The sequence below is a fragment of the Rhinoderma darwinii genome, chromosome 3 (genome assembly GCF_050947455.1).
Source record: "Rhinoderma darwinii isolate aRhiDar2 chromosome 3, aRhiDar2.hap1, whole genome shotgun sequence".
NCBI lineage: Eukaryota > Metazoa > Chordata > Amphibia > Anura > Rhinodermatidae > Rhinoderma > Rhinoderma darwinii.
In genome coordinates, this window is record NC_134689.1 from 4,306,651 (window position 1) to 4,326,466 (window position 19,816).

At 47.7% G+C, this 19,816-nt stretch overlaps 1 protein-coding gene across 1 annotated transcript in view; it reads right to left on the reverse strand.

Moving 5' to 3' along the window:
- ADIPOR2 (adiponectin receptor 2) overlaps positions 1–18,052 on the reverse strand; it is a 70,309-nt gene extending 52,257 nt beyond the window's left edge. Inside the window, exon 1 of the mRNA XM_075855705.1 lies at positions 17,996–18,052. The gene's annotated coding sequence lies outside the window, so the exon portion shown is untranslated. The remainder of the gene's footprint in view (positions 1–17,995) is intronic.
- Positions 18,053–19,816: the final 1,764 nt, after the last annotated feature.

A 19,816-nucleotide genomic window follows, 5' to 3' on the forward strand; every position in this document is an offset into this window, starting at 1 on the left:
AACACAACCACAGGACCTCTCCCCAGTACAGGAAGCCACAGTGCCCCCATAACACAACCACAGGACCTCTCCCCAGTACAGGAAGCCACAGTGCCACCATAACACAACCACAGGACCTCTCCCCAGTACAGGAAGCCACAGTGCCCCCATAACACAACCACAGGACCTCTCCCCAGTACAGGAAGCCACAGTGCCCCCATAACACAACCATAGAACCTCTCCCCAGTACTGGAAGCCACAGTGCCCCCATAACACAACCATAGGACCTCTCCCCAGTACTGGAAGCCACCGTAACAGAATAACCCAGAGTTCCTTTCCCAAATAAAGCCAGTCACAGTCAGTGCCCATAACAAATTATCCAGTGTCCTCGAACAGGATTAGTCCTAGTGCCCACATAACAGAACCAACTACAATGCCCCATAGTAGAATTAGCAGTAGTGGCCCCATATTAGAGCCACCCATAACAGGTTCACACGTAGCGTCAATTCTGTGGATAATCCGCAGCATAACAAAGCAGCAGCAGAGTGGACGGGGTTTGAATAAATCTCATCCACAATTGACCTGCGCTGCGGTTTTATGTCAATTTATGTTGCGGAATCGCGGGTTTTTCTGCTGCGGTTCTTCCCCGTTGAATTCAATGGGAGGTAAAACCCACAACCAATAGCAGATGTTGCGATCTTTGCGGCGGAAAAGCTGCAATTCTGCCGCAAAAATCGCAACCCAGAAAAACCAAAATTCTCATACTCACCCAGAATTCTCTGCGCCTGCGTCCAGCCCGGCCCCGGCAATGCAGGGTGTCAGAGGGACGTGCGGCCATGACTACGGGTAAGTAATATACACTTTTATTTTTTTACATGCCATTTTCTGCAGTGGACATTTCGGACGGAATCTGCACCACAATTTTGTGCGTTTTTTCATCCGGAATTCCCTGCGGCGTCCAGGGCGGATACGCGGTGTACTTTTACGCAGTGTGAACATACCCTATATCTCCACAACTTGTGCGGAGGTTTATAAAACCAAAAATGGAGCCGAACCTTCAGGGGATGTTTTCGGTTTTGTCCGCAGATATGTAAATAATCACCGCCGTCGCCTCCGCCGTGCTCACTGAGATCTGGGGAAACAAGGTGCCCGCCCTCATACGGGTCCAGGCAAAAATAAAAAAAGCTTGTTTCTGTAAAATAAAAAATATCGCCCCTTTCTAATATACTTTCTGTAGCAGTTCTCTTTATAAGGTATTTGCTTGCAGTCATTGAATGGGAACCTTAACTGGTTGCTTCCAGTGGATGAAAATTAATCTCATTCATTGTTCTAAGGCTTTGCGTCCCCATGATAACACTGAGTGGCCACAGTACTAAGGCAGGAAGAGTTGTCATGGGGACACAAGTACAGAAGCTCTGCTTGCAGCCGGTCTGGAACGCCTATCGCTCAAGACAAGAGACATCATTAGGCAAAAAATTCCATCCCAAGGCCGGGTCCACAGGTAGCAGAAAAACTCTGCAGCGGATTTCACCCCTATACGAAAAGGGGTGAAATCTGCGGTGAAAATCCACAACAAAATCCACATGTTGCAGATATTAAAATCTGTAGAACGATCATTTTTTTCACGCAGATTTTTTCTGCTACGTCTGAATGAGGTCTTTAAAACCCTATCCACCTGTATTGTAATGTAATTTGCGGCAGCATTTTTCGGGGGTATCGGGCGCAATCATCAGATATAAGACATGGTCTGTGGTGGGACAACCCTTTTAAGATGAAATTTTAGAAAAAATAAGACAATGGATGAGAAAACCCCAATGTAACGTTACTGGGTATTTAGAAGCATGAAAACATCGCCACCTGCTGTCCACATCTGGTACATGCAGCCATCTCTATGAGCACTGCAAGTTCTATATCTCATAAGGACTGACAATCTGTTGTTTCTGTCATTTTCCAGAAGCGACGCTCTAAGTAACAGTTCGGCCCTGTTCACACAGTCGTGTCAACAGGGCCTAAACGGGCCGGTCTCTTGTACATGAACAGATAAATAGGTCCAAAGTAGAGATACAGGGACATAAATTGCCATGACTCTTGAGCTGTCTGTTCACTGTATCTGTACAGTAACATCTCTGGAGATGACGGATGCCCTTAGCCCATGGGGGCAATTTTCACACCTATAAACAAATGAAAAGGGTAAAAACTTCTCCCTTCATTTCTTTCCCGACTGGAATATGCAGGACAAGAGCGGCAGTAGTCAGCGGTCCCTGTAGTCAGAGGTCCCTGTAGTCAGCGGTCCCTGTAGTCAGAGGTCCCTGTAGTCAGAGGTCCCTGTAGTCAGTCAGCGGTCCCTGTAGTCAGAGGTCCCTGTAGTCAGAGGTCCCTGTAGTCAGCGGTCCCTGTAGTCAGCGGTCCCTGTAGTCAGCGGTCCCTGTAGTCAGCGGTCCCTGTAGTCAGCGGTCCCTGTAGTCAGAGGTCCCTGTAGTCAGCGGTCACTGTAGTCAGGGTTCCTGTAGTCAGCGGTCCCTGTAGTCAGCGGTCACTGTAGTCAGCGGTCCCTGTAGTCAGAGGTCCCTGTAGTCAGAGGTCCCTGTAGTCAGAGGTCCCTGTAGTCAGAGGTCCCTGTAGTCAGAGGTCCCTGTAGTCAGAGGTCCCTGTAGTCAGCGGTCCCTGTAGTCAGGGGTCTTGTAGTCTTGCCATAAAGTAATGTAAAGAATAAATAAATGAACATATTTGGTTTCGCCGCTTCTGAACTATTTTAATGTAAGATCAGGGGCGTAACTAGGAAAGACTGGGCCCCATAGCAAACTTTTGACTGGGGCCCCCCTCCGCTGGGTATCACACAACCCCCCCCCCCTTGTAGATAGTGCCTCCCTATAGATTCCACCACACAGCGCCCCCCCTATAGATAGCGCCATGCAGCCCCCCTGTAGATAGCGCCATACACAGCCCCCCTATAGATCACGTCATACACAGCCCCCTGTAGATAGCGCCATACACAGCCCCCCTGTAGATTGCGCCATGCAGCCCCCCTGTAGATAGCGCCATGCAGCCCCCCCTGTAGATAGCGCCATGCAGCCCCCTGTAGATAGCGCCATACACAGCCCCCCTGTAGATAGCGCCATACACAGCCCCCCTATAGATCACGTCATACACAGCCCCCTGTAGATAGCGCCATACACAGCCCCCCTGTAGATTGCGCCATGCAGCCCCCCTGTAGATAGCGCCATGCAGCCCCCCCTGTAGATAGCGCCATGCAGCCCCCTGTAGATAGCGCCATACACAGCCCCCCTGTAGATAGCGCCATACACAGCCCCCCTGTAGATTGCGCCATGCAGCCCCCCTGTAGATAGCGCCATGCAGCCCCCCCTGTAGATAGCGCCATGCAGCCCCCTGTAGATAGCGCCATACACAGCCCCCCTGTAGATAGCGCCATACACAGCCCCCCTGTAGATAGCGCCATACACAGCCCACCTGTAGATAATGTCATACACAGCCCCCCTGTAGATAGCGCCATACACAGCCCCCTGTAGATAGCGCCATACACAGCCCCCCTGTAGATAGCGCCATACACAGTCCCCCTGTAGATAGCGCCATACACATCCCCCCTGTAGATAACGTCATACACAGCCCCCCCTGTAGATAACGTCATACACAGCCCCCCTGTAGATAGCGCCATACACAGCCCCCCTGTAGATAGCGCCATACACAGCCCCCCTGTAGATAGCGCCATACACATCCCCCCTGTAGATAGCGCCATACACAGCCCCCCTGTAGATAACGTCATACACAGCCCCCCTGTAGATAACGTCATACACAGCCCCCCTGTAGATAGCGCCATACACAGCCCCCTGTAGATAACGTCATACACAGCCCCCCTGTAGATAACGCCATACACAGCCCTCCTGTAGATAACGCCATACACAGCCCTCCTGTAGATAACGTCATACACAGCCCTCCTGTAGATAACGCCATACACAGCCCTCCTGTAGATAACGCCATACACAGCCCTCCTGTAGATAGCGCCATACACAGCCCCCCTGTAGATAACGTCATACACAGCCCCCCTGTAGATAACGTCATACACAGCCCCCCTGTAGATAGCACCATACACAGCCCCCCTGTAGATAGCACCATACACAGCCCCCCTGTAGATAGCACCATACACAGCCCCCCTGTAGATAGCGCCATACACAGCCCCCCTGTAGATAACGTCATACACAGCCCCCCTGTAGATAACGTCATACACAGCCCCCCTGTAGATAACGTCATACACAGCCCCCCTGTAGATAACGTCATACACAGCCCCCCTGTAGATAACGTCATACACAGCCCCCCTGTAGATAACGTCATACACAGCCCCCCTGTAGATAGCACCATACACAGCCCCCCTGTAGATAACGTCATACACAGCCCCCCTGTAGATAACGTCATACACAGCCCCCCTGTAGATAACGTCATACACAGCCCCCCTGTAGATAACGTCATACACAGCCCCCCTGTAGATAACGTCATACACAGCCCCCCTGTAGGTAACGTCATACACAGCCCCCCTGTAGATAGCACCATACACAGCCCCCCTGTAGATAACATCTCACACAGCCCCCTGTAGATAGCGCCATACACAGCCCCCTGTAGATAGCGCCATACACAGCCCCCCTGTAGATAGCGCCATACACAGCCCCCCTGTAGATAGCGCCATACACAGCCCCCCTGTAGATAGCGCCATACACAGCCCCCCTGTAGATAACGTCATACACAGCCCCCTGTAGATAGCACCATACACAGCCCCCCTGTAGATAGCGCCATACACAGCCCCCCTGTAGATAACGTCATACACAGCCCCCCTGTAGATAACGTCATACACAGCCCCCCTGTAGATAGCACAGCCCCCCTGTAGATAACGTCATACACAGCCCCCCTGTAGATAGCACAGCCCCCCTGTAGATAACGTCATACACAGCCCCCCTGTAGATAACGTCATACACAGCCCCCCTGTAGATAACGTCATACACAGCCCCCCTGTAGATAGCGCCATACACAGCCCCCCTGTAGATAACGTCATACACAGCCCCCCTGTAGATAACGTCATACACAGCCCCCCTGTAGATAGCGTCATACACAGCCCCCCTGTAGATAGCGCCATACACAGCCCCCCTGTAGATAGCGCCATACACAGCCCCCCTGTAGATAACGTCATACACAGCCCCCCTGTAGATAACGTCATACACAGCCCCCCTGTAGATAGCGCCATACACAGCCCCCCTGTAGATAGCGCCATACACAGCCCCCCTGTAGATAGCGCCATTCACAGCCCGCCTGTAGATAGCACCATACACAGCCCCCCTGTAGATACCATACACAGCCCCCCTGTAGATAGCACCATACACAGCCCCCCTGTAGATAGCACCATACACAGCCCCCCTGTAGATAACATCATACACAGCCCCCCTGTAGATAGCACCATACACAGCCCCCCTGTAGATAGCACCATACACAGCCCCCCTGTAGATAGCACCATACACAGCCCCCCTGTAGATAGCACCATACACAGCCCCCCTGTAGATAACATCTCACACAGCCCCCTGTAGATAGCGCCATACACAGCCCCCCTGTAGATAGCACCATACACAGCCCCCCTGTAGATAACATCATACACAGCCCCCCTGTAGATAACATCATACACAGCCCCCCTGTAGATAGCACCATACACAGCCCCCCTGTAGATAACATCTCACACAGCCCCCTGTAGATAGCGCCATACACAGCCCCCTGTAGATAGCGCCATACACAGCCCCCCTGTAGATAGCGCCATACACAGCCCCCCTGTAGATAGCGCCATACACAGCCCCCCTGTAGATAACGTCATACACAGCCCCCTGTAGATAGCACCATACACAGCCCCCCTGTAGATAGCGCCATACACAGCCCCCCTGTAGATAACGTCATACACAGCCCCCCTGTAGATAGCACAGCCCCCCTGTAGATAACGTCATACACAGCCCCCCTGTAGATAACGTCATACACAGCCCCCCTGTAGATAACGTCATACACAGCCCCCCTGTAGATAGCGCCATACACAGCCCCCCTGTAGATAACGTCATACACAGCCCCCCTGTAGATAACGTCATACAAAGCCCCCCTGTAGATAGCGCCATACACAGCCCCCCTGTAGATAGCGCCATACACAGCCCCCCTGTAGATAGCGCCATACACAGCCCCCCTGTAGATAACGTCATACACAGCCCCTCTGTAGATAACGTCATACACAGCCCCCCTGTAGATAGCGCCATACACAGCCCCCCTGTAGATAACGTCATACACAGCCCCCCTGTAGATAGCGTCATACACAGCCCCCCTGTAGATAGCGCCATACACAGCCCCCCTGTAGATAGCGCCATACACAGCCCCCCTGTAGATAGCGCCATACACAGCCCCCCTGTAGATAACGTCATACACAGCCCCCCTGTAGATAACGTCATACACAGCCCCCCTGTAGATAGCGCCATACACAGCCCCCCTGTAGATAGCGCCATACACAGCCCGCCTGTAGATAGCACCATACACAGCCCCCCTGTAGATAGCACCATACACAGCCCCCCTGTAGATAACGTCATACACAGCCCCCCCTGTAGATAACGTCATACACAGCCCCCCTGTAGATAGCACCATACACAGCCCCCCTGTAGATAGCACCATACACAGCCCCCTGTAGATAACGTCATACACAGCCCCCCTGTAGATAACATCATACACAGCCCCCCTGTAGATAGAACCATACACAGCCCCCCTGTAGATAGCACAGCCCCCCTGTAGATAACGTCATACACAGCCCCCCTGTAGATAACGTCATACAGACCCCCCTCTAAATAATGCCACATAGCCCCCCCCCCCCCCCGAAAAAAACGGCCTATGGTTTGTCCTACGAAAGACATGCATCCCCTCTCCACTCTCCACTAGGGGATACATGTGTGATCGCTGCCAGCGATAGGGAGAACAGGGGACCGAAAGTCCCCCCAAGTTCTCCATGACTAACCTCGGACTTCCGGAGTCTGCGCAGTTCAATAAAAATGAAAGGAGCGCTGGTCAGGCATGTGCAGAAGCGCGACCGGTGCGCAAGTCATTTCTATGGAGCTGCCGACACAGACCCCGGAAGTCCGAGGTTTGTCATGGAGAACTTCGGGGGAATTTCGGTCCCCTGTTCTCCTTATCGCTGGACGTCCCAGCGATCCCACATGTAGCACCTATCCTGTGGAGAGGGGATGCATGACTTTTGTAGGAACAACCCCTTCAGTGGCGGCGCGCCGTATCAGCCATAGCAGCTGCTAGCGGAGCCTCCGGCCATGGGGGGGGGGGGGGGGGGGGGGGGGGGGGGTGTGCCGGCGGGTGGCATGGGCCCCCTCATGCTGCGGGCCCCGTAGCAGCCATTACGGCTGCTATAGTGGTAGTTACGCCATTGTATAAGATTATTTATCTCAGACTGTGAACGCCGCAAAAACATGACAAAGTCAGAAGTGCGTTACTTTATCTCCCAAATAAAATGTATCTAAAAGTTGTACGTACCCCAAAATGGTATTAAGAAAAACGACAGTGCGCCCCACAAAATACAAGTCCTCACACCGCTCTATCGACGGAAGTATAAGGCCAAAAAACGACTGAAAATACGGAGCTTTATTTCAAGGGAAAACAGCGCCTGATTTTCAGCCGTTTCTTAAGCAAACTCGCATTTTCGCTGCGTTTTTTACGACCGTTTTTGGAGCTGCTTTTCTGTCGAGTCCTTGAAAAACAACTCTAAAAACGGCTCCAGGAGTGACATGCGCTTCTTTTTCAAAATGGCAGCGTAAAAAAACACGGCCCGTCGGAGCAGAACGTTTGGAGGCGTCCTGCTTCCGATTTTTCAGCCCGAAAACCAACCAAAAATAAGCCGCGTGCACATACCCTAAAAGAGTCACGGGGCTCAGAATGTGGCGGCACAAAACGATTTTGTTTTTATTTTTTTATTTTGTAGAAGTAGAAAATATAAAAAAAAACTTCAAACCATTGATATCGCAGTAATCGTATGATTATGTATATACGCTGGTATATAGTAAGTGTGTGTACTCTCTATATATATATATATACACTACCGTTCATAAGTTTGGGGTCACCCAGACAATTTTGTGGTTTCCATGAAATCTCACACTTATATTTATCAAATGAGTTGCAAAATGACCAGAAAATCCAGTCCAGACATTGACAAGGTTAGAAATAATGATTTTCTCCTTCAGACTTTGCTTTCGTCGCTCCATTTGCAGCAATTCCAGCATTGCAGACCTTTGGCATTCGAGCTGTTAATTTGCTGAGGTCATCGGGAGACATTTCACCCCATGCTTCCAGAAGCCCCTCCCACAAGTTGGATTGGCTTGATGGGCACTTCTTGCGTACCATACGGTCAAGCTGCTCCCACAACAGCTCTATGGGGGTGAGATCTGGTGACTGCGCTGGCCACTCCATTACAGATAGAATACCAGCTGCCTGCTTCTTCCCTAAATAGTTCTTGCATCATTTGGAGGTGCTTTGGGTCATTGTCCTGTTGTAGGATGAAATTGGCTCCAATCAAGCGCTGTCCACAGGGTATGGCATGGCGTTGCGGAGTGATAGCCTTCCTTATTCACAATCCCTTTTACCTTGTACAAATCTCCCCCTTTACCCCAGACCATCACATGACCTCCACCATGCTTGACAGATGGCGTCAGGCGCTCTTCCAGCATCTTTTCAGTTGTTCTGCGTCTCACAAATGTTCTTCTGTGTGATCCAAACACCTCAAACTTCCATTCGTCTGTCCATAACACTTTTTTCCAATCTTCCTCTGTCCAATGTCCGTTGCTTTTGCCCATATTAATCTTTTCCTTTTATTATCCAGTCTCAGATATGGCTTTTTCTTTGCCACTCTGCCCTGAAGGCCGGCATCCCGGAGTCGCCTCTTCACTGTAGACGTTGACACTGGCGTTTTGCGGGTACTATTTAATGAAGCTGCCAGTTGAGGACCTGTGAGGCGTCTGTTTCTCACACTAGAGACTCTAATGTACTTGTCTTGTTGCTCAGTTGTGCAGCGGGGCCTCCCACTTCTCTTTCTACTCTGGTTAGAGCCTGTTTGTGCTGTCCTCTGAAGGGAGTAGTACACACCGTTGTAGGAAATCTTCAGTTTCTTGGCAATTTCTCGCATGGAATAGCCTTCATTTCTAGGAACAAGAATAGACTGTTGAGTTTCACATGAAAGCTCTCTTTTTCTAGCCATTTGGAGAGTTTAATCGAACCCACAAATGTAATGCTCCAGATTCTCAACTAGCTCAAAGGAAGGTCAGTTTTATAGCTCCTCTAAACAGCAAAACTGTTTACAGCGGTGCTAACATAATTGCACAAGGGTTTTCAAGTGTTTTCTAATCATCCATTATCCTTCTAACACAGTTAGCAAACACAATGTACCATTAGAACACTGGAGTGATGGTTGCTGGAAATGGGCCTCTATACACCTATGTAGATATTGCATTAAAAACCAGACGTTTGCAGCTAGAATAGTCATTTACACATTAACAATGTATAGAGTGTATTTCTGATTAATTTAATGTTATCTTCATTGAAAAAAACTGGGCTTTTCCTTCAAAAATAAGGAGATTTCTAAGTGACCCTAAACTTTTGAACGGTAGTGTATATATACATATATATGCTGGTATATAGTAAGTGTATGTACTCTCTCTCTCTCTCTATATATATGTGTGTGTGTATGCTGGTATATAGTAAGTGTATGTTCTCTCTCTCTCTATATATATATGTGTGTGTATGCTGGTATATAGTAAGTGTATGTTCTCTCTCTCTCTCTCTATATATATATATATATGTGTGTGTGTGTGTACATGCTGGTATATAGTCAGGGTATGTTCTCTCTCTCTCTCTCTATATATATATATGTGTGTGTGTATGCTGGTATATAGTAAGTGTATGTTCTCTCTCTCTCTATATATATGTGTGTGTGTGTGTACATGCTGGTATATAGTAAGTGTATGTGCTCTCTCTCTCTCTCTCTATATATATGTGTGTGTGTATGCTGGTATATAGTAAGTGTATGCTCTCTCTCTCTCTCTCTCTATATATATGTGTGTGTGTATGCTGGTATATAGTAAGTGTATGCTCTCTCTCTCTCTCTCTATATATATGTGTGTGTGTATGCTGGTATATAGTAAGTGTATGTGCTCTCTCTCTCTCTCTCTATATATATATGTGTGTGTGTATGCTGGTATATAGTAAGTGTATGTGCTCTCTCTCTCTCTATATATATATATGTGTGTGTGTATGCTGGTATATAGTAAGTGTATGTTCTCTCTCTCTCTATATATATGTGTGTGTGTGTGTACATGCTGGTATATAGTAAGTGTATGTGCTCTCTCTCTCTCTCTCTATATATATATGTGTGTACATGCTGGTATATAGTAAGTGTATGTTCTCTCTCTCTCTCTATATATATATGTGTGTACATGCTGGTATATAGTAAGTGTATGTGCTCTCTCTCTCTCTCTCTATATATATGTGTGTGTGTATGCTGGTATATAGTAAGTGTATGTGCTCTCTCTCTCTATATATATATGTGTGTGTGTATGCTGGTATATAGTAAGTGTATGTGCTCTCTCTCTCTCTCTATATATATATGTGTGTGTGTATGCTGGTATATAGTAAGTGTATGTGCTCTCTCTCTCTCTATATATATGTGTGTGTGTATGCTGGTATATAGTAAGTGTATGTACTCTCTCTCTCTCTCTCTCTCTATATATATGTGTGTGTACATGCTGGTATATAGTAAGTGTATGTTCTCTCTCTCTCTCTCTCTCTCTCTCTCTCTCTCTCTCTCTCTCTCTCTCTCTATATATATATGTGTGTGTACATGCTGGTATATAGTAAGTGTATTGGATTCACAGCTGAGGTCACTTGTCTTATAGCATTTTCTTTCCAGCTTAATTAATGTTATATCGCCCTCTGCTGGCCATGAGACATTATATAAACTAATAATGAAGACAGAACCCCACAATAGAGCTGAACGTGTCACTCCGCATTGTTCCTCCATCCTGATATTGAGGCAGGTTTATCTGCAGTCCTATGTAAAATCCATCTTTGTGTCTAATAATATACTGAGCTCTGCTACATATGGAACTTGTAAGTAGAAAAAAAATAACATTGTTGTTACAGTGTGCTTGTAAAGATTTCTGGTCTGCAGCCGGCACATTTTGCATTCATTATATTGAAAGTGAATCCACCTACTGCCTCATCACAGACTCAGGCTGCTCCTTCCTTCTCCATGCTTTACACTGCAGTTCCGCTTGTTAAAATCGGCTGCTTGTTAAAATAAGAACAAGTTCATCAAGAACCATTACATAAATAATGATTAAAAATAGAAGTAAACCAGCAGCACATAGACTGGAGGGAGGAGCCTCAATAAGAGGGAGGGACTTCAATAATGGGGAGGAGCCTGGCGATCAGATCTAATCTCCAAAATGATGTAGTGTGCAACGTATCATAAATTACTAAAGGAGATATGCTGGAGAATCAGACCGTATCACACATGATAGGATTAGATACACAGCTCAGCAGACAGTATCACACATGATAGGATTAGATACACAGCTCAGCAGACAGTATCACACATGATAGGATTAGATACACGGCTCAGCAGACAGTATCACACATGATAGGATTAGATACATGGTTCAGCAGACAGTATCACACATGATAGGATTAGATACATAATTCAGCAGACAGTATCACACATGATAGGATTAGATACACGGCTCAGCAGACAGTATCACACATGATAGGATTAGATACACGGCTCAGCAGACAGTATCACACATGATAGGATTAGATACACAGCTCAGCAGACAGTATCACACATGATAGGATTAGATACACAGCTCAGCAGACAGTATCACACATGATAGGATTAGATACACGGCTCAGCAGACAGTATCACACATGATAGGATTAGATACACAGCTCAGCAGACAGTATCACACATGATAGGATTAGATACAGAGCTCAGCAGACAGTATCACACATGACAGAATTAGATACACGGCTCAGCAGACAGTATCACACATGATAGGATTAGATACAGAGGCTCAGCAGACAGTATCACACATGATAGGATTAGATACATGGCTCAGCAGACAGTATCACACATGATAGGATTAGATACACAGCTCAGCAGACAGTATCACACATGACAGGATTAGTTACACAGCTCAGCAGACTGTATCACACATGATAGGATTAGATACACGGCTCAGCAGACAGTATCACACATGATAGGATTAGATACACGGCTCAGCAGACAGTATCACACATGATAGGATTAGATACACAGCTCAGCAGACAGTATCACACATGATAGGGTTAGATACACAGCTCAGCAGACAGTATCACACATGACAGGATTAGATACACGGCTCAGCAGACAGTATCACACATGACAGGATTAGTTACACAGCTCAGCAGACTGTATCACACATGATAGGATTAGATACACGGCTCAGCAGACAGTATCACACATGATGGGATTAGATACAGAGCTCAGCAGACTATCACACATGATGGGATTAGATACACGGCTCAGCAGACCGTATCACACATGACAGGATTAGATACACAGCTCAGCAGACCGTATCACACATGATAGGATTAGATACACAGCTCAGCAGACAGTATTACACATGATAGGATTAGATACACAGCTCTGCAGACAGTATCACACATGATAGAATTAGATACACAGCTCAGCAGACAGTATCACACATGATAGGATTAGATACAGCGGCTCAGCACAGTATCACACATGATAGGATTAGATACACGGTTCAGCAGACAGTATCACACATGATAGGATTAGATACATGGTTCAGCAGACAGTATCACACATGATAGGATTAGATACACAGCTCAGCAGACAGTATCACACATGATAGGATTAGATACACAGCTCAGCAGACAGTATCACACATGATAGGATTAGATACACGGCTCAGCAGACAGTATCACACATGATAGGATTAGATACACGGCTCAGCAGACAGTATCACACATGATAGGATTAGATACACAGCTCAGCAGACAGTATCACACATGATAGGATTAGATACACAGCTCAGCAGACAGTATCACACATGATAGGATTAGATACAGAGCTCAGCAGACAGTATCACACATGACAGGATTAGATACACGGCTCAGCAGACAGTATCACACGACAGGATTAGATACACGGCTCAGCAGACAGTATCACACGACAGGATTAGTTACACAGCTCAGCAGACAGTATCACACATGATAGGATTAGGTACACAGCTCAGCAGACAGTATCACACATGATAGGATTAGATACACGGCTCAGCAGACAGTATCACACATGATGGGATTAGATACAGAGCTCAGCAGACTATCACACATGATGGGATTAGATACACTGCTCAGCAGACAGTATCACACATGACAGGATTAGATACACAGCTCAGCAGATAGTATCACACATGATAGGATTAGATACACAGCTCAGCAGACAGTATCACACATGGTAGGATTAGATACACAGCTCTGCAGACAGTATCACACATGATAGGATTGGATACACAGCTCAGCAGACCGTATCACACACGATAGGATTGGATACACAGCTCAGCAGACAGTATCACACAGGATAGGATTAGATACAGCGGCTCAGCAGACAGTATCACACATGATAGGATTAGATACAAAGCTCAGCAGACAGTATCACACATGACAGGATTAGATACAGCGGCTCAGCACAGTATCACACATGATAGGATTAGATACACGGTTCAGCAGACAGTATCACACATGATAGGATTAGATACATGGTTAAGCAGACAGTATCACACATGATAGGATTAGATACACAGCTCAGCAGACAGTATCACACATGATAGGATTAGATACACAGCTCAGCAGACAGTATCACACATGATAGGATTAGATACACAGCTCAGCAGACAGTATCACACATGATAGGATTAGATACACGGCTCAGCAGACAGTATCACACATGATAGGATTAGTTACACAGCTCAGCAGACAGTATCACACATGATAGGATTAGTTACACGGCTCAGCAGACAGTATCACACATGACAGGATTAGTTACACAGCTCAGCAGACTGTATCACACATGATAGGATTAGATACACGGCTCAGCAGACAGTATCACACATGATGGGATTAGATACAGAGCTCAGCAGACAGTATCACACATGATGGGATTAGATACACGGCTCAGCAGACAGTATCACACATGACAGGATTAGATACACAGCTCAGCAGATAGTATCACACATGATGGGATTAGATACACGGCTCAGCAGACAGTATCACACATGATAGGATTAGATACACAGCTCAGCAGATAGTATCACACATGATAGGATTAGATACAAACCTCAGCAGATAGTATCACACATGACAGGATTAGATACAGCGGCTCAGCACAGTATCACACATGATAGGATTAGATACACGGTTCAGCACACAGTATCACACATGATAGGATTAGATACATGGTTCAGCAGACAGTATCACACATGATAGGATTAGATACACAGCTCAGCAGACAGTATCACACATGATAGGATTAGATACATGGTTCAGCAGACAGTATCACACATGATAGGATTAGATACAGTGGCTCAGCAGACAGTATCACACATGATAGGATTAGATACACGGTTCAGCAGACAGTATCACACATGATAGGATTAGATACACAGCTCAGCAGCCAGTATCACACATGATAGGATTAGATACATGGCTCAGCAGACAGTATCACACATGATAGGATTAGATACACGGCTCAGCAGACAGTATCACACATGATAGGATTAGATACATGGCTCAGCAGACAGTATCACACATGATAGGATTAGATACATGGCTCAGCAGACAGTATCACACATGATAGGATTAGATACATGGCTCAGCAGACAGTATCACACATGACAGGATTAGATACACGGCTCAGCAGACAGTATCACACATGATAGGATTAGATACACGGTTCAGCAGACAGTATCACACATGATGGGATTAGATACACGGCTCAGCAGACAGTATCACACATGACAGGATTAGATACACAGCTCAGCAGATAGTATCACACATGATGGGATTAGATACACGGCTCAGCAGACAGTATCACACATGATAGGATTAGATACACAGCTCAGCAGATAGTATCACACATGATAGGATTAGATACAAACCTCAGCAGCCAGTATCACACATGATAGGATTAGATACAGCGGCTCAGCAGACAGTATCACACATGATAGGATTAGATACAGGGCTCAGCAGACAGTATCACACATGATAGGATTAGATACACGGCTCAGCAGACAGTATCACACATGATAGGATTAGATACATGGCTCAGCAGACAGTATCACACATGATAGGATTAGATACATGGCTCAGCAGACAGTATCACACATGATAGGATTAGATACATGGCTCAGCAGACAGTATCACACATGACAGGATTAGATACACGGCTCAGCAGACAGTATCACACATGATAGGATTAGATACATGGCTCAGCAGACAGTATCACACATGATAGGATTAGATACACGGTTCAGCAGACAGTATCACACATGATAGGATTAGATACAGTGGCTCAGCAGACAGTATCACACATGATAGGATTAGATACAGCGGCTCAGCAGACAGTATCACACAAAATAGGATTAGATACACAGCTCAGCAGACAGTATCACACATGATAGGATTAGATACACGGCTCAGCAGACAGTATCACACATGATAGGATTAGATACACGGCTCAGCAGACAGTATCACACATGATAGGATTAGATACATGGCTCAGCAGACAGTATCACACATGACAGGATTAGATACAGCGGCTCAGCAGACAGTATCACACATGATAGGATTAGATACACAGCTCAGCAGATAGTATCACACATGATAGGATTAGATACAAACCTCAGCAGCCAGTATCACACATGATAGGATTAGATACAGCGGCTCAGCAGACAGTATCACACATGATAGGATTAGATACAGGGCTCAGCAGACAGTATCACACATGATAGGATTAGATACACGGCTCAGCAGACAGTATCACACATGATAGGATTAGATACATGGCTCAGCAGACAGTATCACACATGATAGGATTAGATACATGGCTCAGCAGACAGTATCACACATGATAGGATTAGATACATGGCTCAGCAGACAGTATCACACATGACAGGATTAGATACACGGCTCAGCAGACAGTATCACACATGATAGGATTAGATACATGGCTCAGCAGACAGTATCACACATGATAGGATTAGATACACGGTTCAGCAGACAGTATCACACATGATAGGATTAGATACAGTGGCTCAGCAGACAGTATCACACATGATAGGATTAGATACAGCGGCTCAGCAGACAGTATCACACAAAATAGGATTAGATACACAGCTCAGCAGACAGTATCACACATGATAGGATTAGATACACGGCTCAGCAGACAGTATCACACATGATAGGATTAGATACACGGTTCAGCAGACAGTATCACACATGATAGGATTAAATACATGGCTCAGCAGACAGTATCACACATGATAGGATTAGATACATGGCTCAGCAGACAGTATCACACATGACAGGATTAGATACAGCGGCTCAGCAGACAGTATCACACATGATAGGATTAGATACACAGCTCAGCAGATAGTATCACACATGATAGGATTAGATACAAACCTCAGCAGACAGTATCACACATGATAGGATTAGATACACGGCTCAGCAGACAGTATCACACATGATAGGATTAGATACATGGCTCAGCAGACAGTATCACACATGATAGGATTAGATACATGGCTCAGCAGACAGTATCACACATGACAGGATTAGATACACGGCTCAGCAGACAGTATCACACATGATAGGATTAGATACATGGCTCAGCAGACAGTATCACACATGATAGGATTAGATACACGGTTCAGCAGACAGTATCACACATGATAGGATTAGATACAGTGGCTCAGCAGACAGTATCACACATGATAGGATTAGATACAGCGGCTCAGCAGACAGTATCACACAAAATAGGATTAGATACACAGCTCAGCAGACAGTATCACACATGATAGGATTAGATACACAGCTCAGCAGACAGTATCACACATGGTAGGATTAGATACACAGCTCTGCAGACAGTATCACACATGATAGGATTGGATACACAGCTCAGCAGACCGTATCACACACGATAGGATTGGATACACAGCTCAGCAGACAGTATCACACAGGATAGGATTAGATACAGCGGCTCAGCAGACAGTATCACACATGATAGGATTAGATACAAAGCTCAGCAGACAGTATCACACATGACAGGATTAGATACAGCGGCTCAGCACAGTATCACACATGATAGGATTAGATACACGGTTCAGCAGACAGTATCACACATGATAGGATTAGATACATGGTTAAGCAGACAGTATCACACATGATAGGATTAGATACACAGCTCAGCAGACAGTATCACACATGATAGGATTAGATACACAGCTCAGCAGACAGTATCACACATGATAGGATTAGATACACGGCTCAGCAGACAGTATCACACATGATAGGATTAGATACACGGTTCAGCAGACAGTATCACACGATAGGATTAAATACATGGCTCAGCAGACAGTATCACACATGATAGGATTAGATACATGGCTCAGCAGACAGTATCACACATGACAGGATTAGATACAGCGGCTCAGCAGACAGTATCACACATGACAGGATTAGATACAGCGGCTCAGCAGACAGTATCACACATGACAGGATTAGATACAGCGGCTCAGCAGACAGTATCACACATGACACGATTAGATACAGCGCATCTGACTATTATTTCCCCTTTATCGTTGTATTTCCACACCGCATTTATAACCTTTTTTTCTTTATCTTTTGATCACATTACAAAGTCGTTGTTTTGACCTTCTCAACATGGCCGACCTATACACAGGAAGCTGCCGCTATGCATGCCGGTATACCAGCCACCCAGAACATGACGTCACTTTCTGCTGCAACTGTTGAGATGCCAGTCACGGCGTCGGTGGGCGGGGCATAGTGAAATGGGTGGAGATTGTAGTGTACGGTATCCCGGTTAGGACATTTCGCTTCGCTAGTGAACGCGCACGTCACAACCCGATCCGCTCTCCGCCCTGGACCGGTGTGAGGAGAGCGGGGACAGCGGAGAGAGGTGAGATGATGGAGCGGCTGAGCTCGGCACTGGAGATAGAATAAAAGGTGGGCAGGGTGACGCCCGGTGTGATCGCTGCTCCCGGTACGCGGGGGAGGGGGGATGAGTGTTCTCTCCCTGCAGCCGGCTGATGAATGATCGGGGATGGAGGGGCGGGGGATGGGTCCCTCAGTGTCTGCGGGAGATTATGGTGGGATCAGCGCGAACCCTTCCCCGGGGATATACGGACCCTCCCAGGATCCTGAGTGTCTATGGTGTATCCTGGGCAGTGCCAGGATCCAGGGTGGGCGATCCCGAGAATTGACAGCATCTGGGGTAAGAGATCCTGGGCACTGAGGCTCTGGGGTGAGTGATCCTGGGCACTGAGGCTCTGGGGTGAGTGATCCTGGGCACTGAGGCTCTGGGGTGGGTGATCCTGGGCACTGAGGCTCTGGGGTGGGTGATCCTGGGCACTGAGGCTCTGGGGTGGGTGATCCTGGGCACTGAGGCTCTGGGGTGGGTGATCCTGGGCACTGATGCTCTGGGGTGGGTGATCCTGGGCACTGAGGCTCTGGGGTGGGTGATCCTGGGCACTGAGGCTCAGGGGTGGGTGATCCTGGGCACTGAGACTTTGGGGTGGGTGATCCTGGGCACTGATGCTCTGGGGTGGGTGATCCTGGGCACTGATGCTCTGGGGTGGGTGATCCTGGGCACTGAGACTTTGGGGTGGGTGATCCTGGGAACTGATGCTCTGGGGTGGGTGATCCTGGGCACTGAGGCTCAGGGGTGGGTGATCCTGGGCACTGAGGCTCAGGGGTGGGTGATCCTGGGCACTGAGACTTTGGGGTGGGTGATCCTGGGCACTGATGCTCTGGGGTGGGTGATCCTGGGCACTGATGCTCTGGGGTGGGTGATCCTGGGCACTGAGGCTCTGGGGTGGGTGATCCTGGGCACTGAGGCTCTGGGGTGGGCAATTGCAGGCACTGATTGTCTTGGGTGGGCATTTGTGGGCACTGAGGCTCTGGGGTGGGTGATCCTGGGCACTGAGGCTCTGGGGTGGGCAATTTCAGGCACTGATTGTCTTGGGTGGGCATTTGTGGGAACTGATGCTCTGGGGTGGGTGATCCTGGGCACTGATGCTCTGGGGTGGGTGATCCTGGGCACTGATGCTCTGGGGTGGGTGATCCTGGGCACTGAGGCTCTGGGGTGGGTGATCCTGGGCACTGAGGCTCTGGGGTGGGCAATTGCAGGCACTGATAGTCTTGGGTGGGCATTTGTGGGCACTGAGGCTCTGGGGTGGGTGATCCTGGGCACTGAGGCTCTGGGGTGGACAATTTCAGGCACTGATTGTCTTGGGTGGGCATTTGTGGGAACTGATGCTCTGGGGTGGGTGATCCTGGGCACTGATGCTCTGGGGTGGGTGATCCTGGGCACTGAGGCTCTGGGGTGGGCGATCCTGGGCACTGAGGCTCTGGGGTGGGCGATCCTGGGCACTGAGGCTCTGGGGTGGGCGATCCTGGGCACTGAGGC